The sequence below is a fragment of the Rhipicephalus microplus genome, chromosome 6 (genome assembly GCF_043290135.1).
Source record: "Rhipicephalus microplus isolate Deutch F79 chromosome 6, USDA_Rmic, whole genome shotgun sequence".
NCBI classification, from domain to species: Eukaryota; Metazoa; Arthropoda; class Arachnida; order Ixodida; family Ixodidae; genus Rhipicephalus; species Rhipicephalus microplus.
Window position 1 is genome coordinate 74,713,763 of NC_134705.1, and position 8,048 is coordinate 74,721,810.

Below are 8,048 nucleotides of genomic sequence, written 5' to 3' on the forward strand. Positions count from 1 at the left end.
CGTCGCCTACGAGAACAGGCCTGTCGGCGACACCAGCTTTCGTCCCGACCTTATCCTGGTTAGCGGGGAAGAGGCCCTGTTTATCGATGTGGCTTGCCCATCCTAAATTCACCGAAGGCCTTTACCAACCCGCGCAACGGCAAGCTAGCACAATACGAGCCCGTCGCCGACTACCTGCGTCGCTGCTACCAGAGGGTCACGGTGGCCGCAGACATCGAGGGCGCATAGGTACATAAAACTCGGCCAACGACCGCGTCCTCCTGCGACTATGACCATCCTACCTGCGCCTCATGAAAAAAGCTGTGGGTAAGCGAGGTAGTGGCGGCGTCTTGCCTTATCTACCACGCACACATCGGTTATGGTCACCACTAAATGACTCTTGTTCCAGATATTTCCTGGTCCTCTTCGTCACCTCGTCGCCTGGCGCCTAACTGGTGCCCGTGACAGCCTGTCGCTCTTGGTGTTCCCGAGAACAAGAGGTCCCTGTGTCTTTGGAGCTACCAGCTATGTCCGGCGTCTACCTAGCCTTCTCAGTGCCCTATCCAGGCCTCTAACCACGTCTACTGGCAGCCCCAAGAAAGTTATCATCGAGTTTGAGACATAATAAACCGGTCTGTTTTTATCAGCTTAATATCTAATAACAATCGTATTTGGATGCATGATATAAACGTATTATTTGCAATGGGGCGAATGCTTGAAGTTTGCTTCACCTCCACTACTGGTTGGCCCGGTATTGCATTACCTCCGGCATCGGCCCACTCATCCCTGTGGAGGTGATTACAACAGTATTTTCAATAGAATAAGACGCGTCCGCATTGAACAAGGATCACCGGTAAACCACGTAGGTGCGGCGAGTGCCCAAAGCCTGTTGTCACGCCGCCCCGGCTGCCGGGGTATTCGCGACCGCTCGCCCGCGGCGAGGGTGCGCTAGCTGTGTTCGCTTACAATTTCTTTCTGAAAATAGATGTTTGTGTCGGAATTGTATAACTGAGGAGCATTTTTGATGGGCCAAATCCGAAACCGCAGCTTGCTCACGTAGGGCTCTATTCGCACATACATACTCTTTGTGTTTGTTTGTTTTTTCAAAAAACATTAGTACTCATTCAATAACAATATTGAGGAATTTATTTTTACTGTTTTAGAGGAAATTTAACAATGTGTATGTGCCAAAGCAGCCTTATTTGGCTAGTTCCGGTTTCGGATTCAGACAATTTAAAAAAAGCCCCTAATGCGTGTTGGTGTTTTTCTTTAGTGTTGCATTGACAAGAGAATACATTTTTTACGTCTTCACGAGACGTCTTACCCTACAGACGTGTGCTCTCACCGCGTCTTCGCGTGTACACTTTCCTCATCACAAAACAATATCACAAGGAACACCGTAGGACGCACCCCGCACGCACCTACAGTGCGGTGGAGCCCCGAAGTCCCGACGTGCGCACGTTGGTGTGGCTTTTCTTGTGTCCACCAACCTGGGTTCCACCGTTCGCAATCGGTAGCCGTAATTCATTTCCACGTGGTCAGCTATCTCACTCGTGCCCCAGACCATCGCCCCTTTGATTACACACTACACTTCTGGACATCATCCCGTACCAGCTGAGCCGTGGTTGGCTCTCATTAATTACAACGAACATTCACGCATGCTCGCCTTAATGGAACATCCAGTTGCTAGAAGTTGCAAGGGAATTGCGTACTAGACACTCGGACGCACCACGGACGGTCCTGCAGCGCTGTGAAACCCAGGACGTGCGAGATATCACCCCGGGCGCGCTTTGGTGTGCTTTTCTTCTGTACCTACTGATTACTCCTGACAGCTTCACCAAAGCGAATATGTAGAAGGCGAAGAAGCAGAACAACTGAGCGGCCAGTCTTCCACAGAGGGTATGAGCCACAAGTGAAGGTCAACAAGAACAAGATCACCATTGAACAGCTGGCACGTTCGGAGCTCTTGCTTTTACGAGAAGTCTTGGCCATGGATTGAGTACCGCTTTATTTTATACGGCTTTCATAGTTTTTAGAGTGAAAGAGTTGGTCGAAAAGCATGTTTTGTGCAGTTTGGACCTGACAGAATGCCCTAATCTTCGCCGGCACCAGGGACTTTCCTCTGGTCTGCGTCCATTGCTCCACAGGAGCTGTCAATGGATGTTTTCTTGCGCAATGGCATATCGTCTGTTACTTAGGTGCTAGATCCTACCAATGAGGGCATCATTCGGATGAAAAATCGAAGGCAATACAAACGGAATCGCGGTCGGTGGTGGATCACTTACAGACCATCACCGAGGTCTGCCAGTTCGACAAAGGGTATATATATACTCTGCCCGTCATATACCAGCAATGGAAGCGTCGCTCTTTGATTCCATTGTGGAGGCAATTGATAAAGCAATGAAAAAGGCGATAGAATGCCAAACTGGAAGCCTTTATGAGACATGGGCCCATGTACTCACGAACCAGACGGCCCACTTATTTGGCACGGTTGAAAATCTCAGCCCACCTAACCTACTCACAATAGCGAAAGTAAAAAACCTTCAAAAAAGGTAGTCTCAGAAACCTTGTCACAGGGTGCTCAAGTTGAGAGTGCATCTGCTGAACTCACTCAGGATCAAAGCGAAGCAACCCTGGAATACATGTAAGAACCAGATGAAATGGAAATGGACCCTCGATCACTAAAGCTATACAGATCCCCTTTGAGCAAAAAAGGTACTGAACCTAGCCACTCTAAGTTCAAGAAATACCAAAAGGCCAGCCTATCTAAAGGCAACTTTCTAAAAGAAAGTATCTTAAATAAGGCAGTCACCGAAACTATTTTAAATTAACCATACGGTCACTTGAAATTCTTCAATGGAATTGCCAATCAATTCTTTCAGCAGTAACCAATTCATCATTCATAGCACCATAATTCGGTCCAGATATTATTGCATTAAAAGAAACTTGGCTTTCAACCCATCAGATCTTTCAAGTCAATAGATGTAAATGTTACCGTCTGGACCATGCATAGAAAGAAGGATGTCTTGCATGTTTTATTAATAATAAATTGGTCTAAAGGCTAAAATTGCATTCAAGCATATGTCACTGGAAAGCGATATTTTCGCCTTAGAAATCACTTTGACAGGTTGCCTGCTGTTCTTACTAGTCAATGCATACTTCCCTACAGGGGTTCTAGACACAGGATGTTTGAATGTTGCACTGACATCTCGCTGTAGAGATAAAATTATGGTGGGACATTTCAATTCCCACCATACCTGTTGGGGTTTTTCAACCGATATTTGTGGTAAACGATTGTGGGAGTGGACAGTAGATAACAATTTATCATACCTCAATTCCCGAACTTTTTCCTTTTATTCGTGACATGCCTCGCTCAGCATTGGATTTAAGTTTTGTTAGTTCTTCCCTCACTAGTTCGTCATGAACTGTCTTGGAACGTGCCACCAACAGTGATCACTTGCCAGTAATATTAGATATTGTTTGTCCTACAACACCATCATGAATTCAGAACCAAGTATATATAAAGTAGTATCAATTTAAACAAGATATAGAATTTGCCTTGACAATTTATTCCGAAAAGACAGAAGGCACAAAAGCTATGGAACTATGTTCGTTGCTCAAAAGAACCTAGAAAAAAAGCTAAATTCGTAGTTAAATCATGGAAAAAGAACTAGAGTGTCGATTCACATCAAGCAAGTTGTATGATCTAAGCCTTCCCATGGTAACAACGGAGTTTACTACAATTACATTAGACGAATTAGCTCAGGTTGTTCTGAATTGCCCTCATCAGCTCCCGGTCTAGGCGGAATTACAGCTGACATGATAAAATTATCATTTAAATTATCGCCAGGTGACCTCCTGAACATTGTAAATTATTCCTTAATACACGCCTGGAATCCATACCATTGTAATTTGGCAAAACTATTTCCGATACAGAAAAAACAATGTTTAGGCTCTAAGACAGAAAACTTACGACCAATTTCCTTTACTGCTAATACGGTAAAGCTTCTTCAAAAGGTGCTTCATAGGAGAATGACAAACTGGATGACAGAAAAAAAATTATTAACCCCCGATAAAAGTATGCCTTCAGAGAACACTATTCGATATGGTGTGCTCACGCTGATTTAGATAGCCACATCCAACTTGCTCGCAAAAGTAGGCAACATGCCACTCTAGTGACTTTGGGCATAGCCAAAGCTTATGACAGTGTGGTGTATTCAGTGATATTTGAGATACTTCTAAGCCAGAATTTCCCAAAGTACATTTTGCGCGGCTGGGAGAATTTTTGAGGCAAGAGAATTTTATTCCTTTAAGAATGGCTGCGCTTCGTCAAAATTTAAACAAACTCGCCGTGTTCCCAAAAGGGCCGTTTTGTTTGCAATATTATTCAACATCTTAATGAGTTCAATTCCTTACAGCCAGGTAGTGCGTGTATACGTGTATGCTGATGACATTGCCTTCTTTGCAGCAGGCATTGATATTCATTCCTTATATCTAAAACTGCAGAGGTATATGAATTTGCTAGAGGGGTGGTTAGAGACAATATGCATATCACTAAATGTTAACAAAAGTGCAATGTTGACATTTTCGTTAACAGATCCCATCTAAATTTATTATTTGTTTTAAAGAAGAGCCTATTCCTCAAGTTGAGTCACTTAAAAATTTGGGAATGATTTATAATGATAAATTAAACTGGACTTCTCACATAGAAAGTATGGCATGTAAGGTACAACGTGCCTTAGGCACGATTCGCAGATTGACCAGCAGACGCTATGGTTTACGCAGGGACACTGGTTATGATTTCCATAATGTACATGCGTCCCATACAAGAATTCGGAAGTGTGTTATTCTCAGGTGTCCCTGCTTATAAACTTAGGCCTTTAATTGTTTTGGAGCATGAGGCACTGCTACTCTGCCTAGGGCTTCCTAAGTTCATTGCAAACAATGTTTTGTATAAAGTGGCGCGCTTACCAACCTTGCTTTGTCGATTCCGTATCTGACGGTTCAGGCTCATCTAAAATTTCATAGCTCTTCGTTTAGACGATCAGAATATGTATTAATCAACGACACAGACTCTTTTTTTCTCGGTCATTGGCCACGCTTTCGTACACCACAAACTAATTCCGTTCAGAAGCAACTAGACAGAATAAACGTGAAAATTCGAGATATGCCGGCAGCAAACATACCCAATAACTTTTTTTCGTAAATTATGAAATTTTTTTTCTATAAGCCTAAATTTCAATCGCACAGGGTCCTAAATAGCCGCTTGCAAAATTACCTTGCACACGTGGAAACAAATAATGCAATAGCCACGGATGCTTCAGTATTAGACGAAAAAGCAGGGCTAAGTATTTTCTCTACTCCCTTGACTGGTCGTTTTCCGTAAGACTACCAGACTTCACACCTGTTTCGGAAGCTGAAATTTTGGCAATTGTTCTAACACTACGAAACCTAACTTTGGACACCCACACTGCTGTAATGATTAAAGACTCCTTGTCCGTACGTAGGTCACTAACAGCTTCATCTAAATCAGATGCCTTAAGGACAATCTTTACGCTAATTCCTCCACAGCTGAAGCTCTTAAATTTATTTGGGTACATGGACAATGTGGATTAGAATTAAATGAAATGGCGTACTCGTTAGGTCAAATGGCATTTAATGGCCCAGTGCTGTCTGTGCTTCCGGCGCTGTCCCCTATAACGGCAATAATTTTCACTCAGGGCCAATGCCATAGAATCAGTAACACCATGGACTGAATTTAGACAATTGAAATATCAATGGAACTCCGACTGGTGCCATACCAGACAAAGGGAAGTCATGTTGACAAGATTGCGATGTCTTGTGCCCCCTTTAAATCTAAGTTAACACAGGGCTGGTCTGGGAATCTCTCCCGTATGCACCTTTTGTACACACCAGGAATCAATAGAACATTATTTTTGTCATCTCGCCGTTACTGGCTATTAAGAAAACGTCTCCTTGTCATCCCAATCGCTAACTTTGGGCTGCCTTCCACCATTAGGTATACACTCTCCTTTGGTGTTTCGGTTCTGGGCTACACCCACTGGAATGCCTTTGATGCCATTCGCAGTTATCAACATGAAACAAAACGAATGCACCACTAAAATCATATTTGTATATTTCTTATTATACTATTTTATTTGTATACTTGCTATTAAAGTATTATTAAGCAAACTCTAAACATCAATTTAAACGTGTTCAAAATTACTGCAATTTCTATTCAATATACATATTATTCTGTCTGGTCGAAATGGCAAAGAAGAATTATTGCATTCTTTCTATACTTACGTGTGCTTTATCCTCCTGTTAGAATTACGTATCATTTGAGAGGCTTTAAATTTCATTGCCTCAATTCTTAGCCGATTCTCTCGAGTGGGCAAGAGCCATAGTGGAAGCATCATAATCTTCATCATCATCAGCAGCAGCAGCGAGCTCAGCGACGAAGACGTGGATATGCGGTACCCAAGGGCGACAAAATAATCCGTGGTTATGGCTGCACGTTGCCACGCGGTCGTATTTGTGCAACCACCGTCTCCCGAAGTCGGTCTGTCGCGAGTCTATTTGCACCTTACTCAACGGCATTCAACGAAAAGTGCAGGCGAGTACTTCTCCACTGATATCCGCGACCATTCGACGACCGCCTTCTACCGCCTCAAGCCCAGCTTGATCGACGGAGCGCCGCGCCAGCGCCTCGTACACGCCACCATAACACTTCTACCCCTCGGAATCAGCAAAACCTGGACATTTTAGACCCTAGCCAGAGCCTTCCGACCTGTTGACTGCTTGCACGACATCACAGTGGCGTTTCGCACACTCACAATCTGTCACCCTGTGCCACATGACCCTTCATTCACCGGCATCACAACGCACGCTGTAGACATTTCGCATAGATTCTCCGCTCTGCCTTCCAAGGCAGGACCGTCGTCGACTTCGGTGCGGGGTTCCACCGAGTCAGAATTCCCAAGGTATACGTTGCGTGCGCTGAAGAAGCCAACGGCAGCCCCTTTCCGCCGATGATTGTGGTCGTCCTTTCAGACGCGTTGCTTGGGCAGCCAGCGTAGAAGCCATTTTGGATGTGTGACGTCATCGCATTTTGCACAGTCATTTTATTGCTTCCGGGGCAGGCTGTGGTGCACGAGTTTGATATGTAGACATTGCATCAGAAAATAAAATAAGTGCTGTAGCATATCTCGTGGCATGCCTGATAACGTGCGCAGTCAGGCATACTGTGTGACGTCATGGGCGTAATCGAGAGTACGCGTGCAAGCAAGCGTGGCTTCGGCGTCTGGGAAAAGAAACTTAAGTTTTAACATGTTTGTAAGCGAAACAAAAAACTTTCAGTACGACGGATAAAAGCAACGCAGTGAAGCCAGCGCTGCCGCTGTCGGTGCACAGTTCTCGTTTTGCATGGGTGGACGTCGGAATTGCTTTGGTACAGTTTGCTCGGCGTTTAGCCAGAACTATGTAGGAGGTGTGAAAGACTGTATTTTAATTACGTTCAATCAATTCGCATAGCGCCTCGGCCTGTTTGGCTATGATCAAAGCATTTCTTAGGGTGGTGTTAGAGTAACGTTTAAGTCGCGCCATCTCCCGGTGCCCGCGATCGGCCAGGCTAGTCGTCTACAGCGCGAGAATGGCTTTCCGGGCCTCACCCCCCAAAGCGCACTGTTTTTGTTTCGACGCATTTACGGACTCCCCCGCCGATGACATCATCGATGCGATCGAGAAAGTAACGGGGCCAAGAAGTCTCAGGCACTCAGCACCAACGCGGAACAAAGTTGTGCATTGCAGTAGCCACCGCGACGGCTGCAGCGAGGCTTTCGACTCGAAAAAGTTTCGTCCTCAACGAAGTCGCAGTACCAGTTGCCCAATTTGGACCCCAAGTAGCCGCAGTTACAGTCTTCGGGTGCCCCTGTTTCTTGGGGATGCCTCTTTGGCGGCAGCGTTCTCTCAGTATACGGCAAATCGAAATTCACTAGCAAACATTCAAAGGGCGCCAACACGTGGGCAACAGTCTCCGAGTTGTACAGCTGGAAATTACCAAAGCAGTG

At 45.0% G+C, this 8,048-nt stretch overlaps 1 pseudogene; it reads left to right on the forward strand.

Moving 5' to 3' along the window:
* Nucleotides 1-586: 586 nt before the first annotated feature.
* On the forward strand, nucleotides 587-764 carry LOC119168768 (U2 spliceosomal RNA; annotated as a pseudogene).
* The last annotated feature ends 7,284 nt before the right edge of the window (nucleotides 765-8,048 follow it).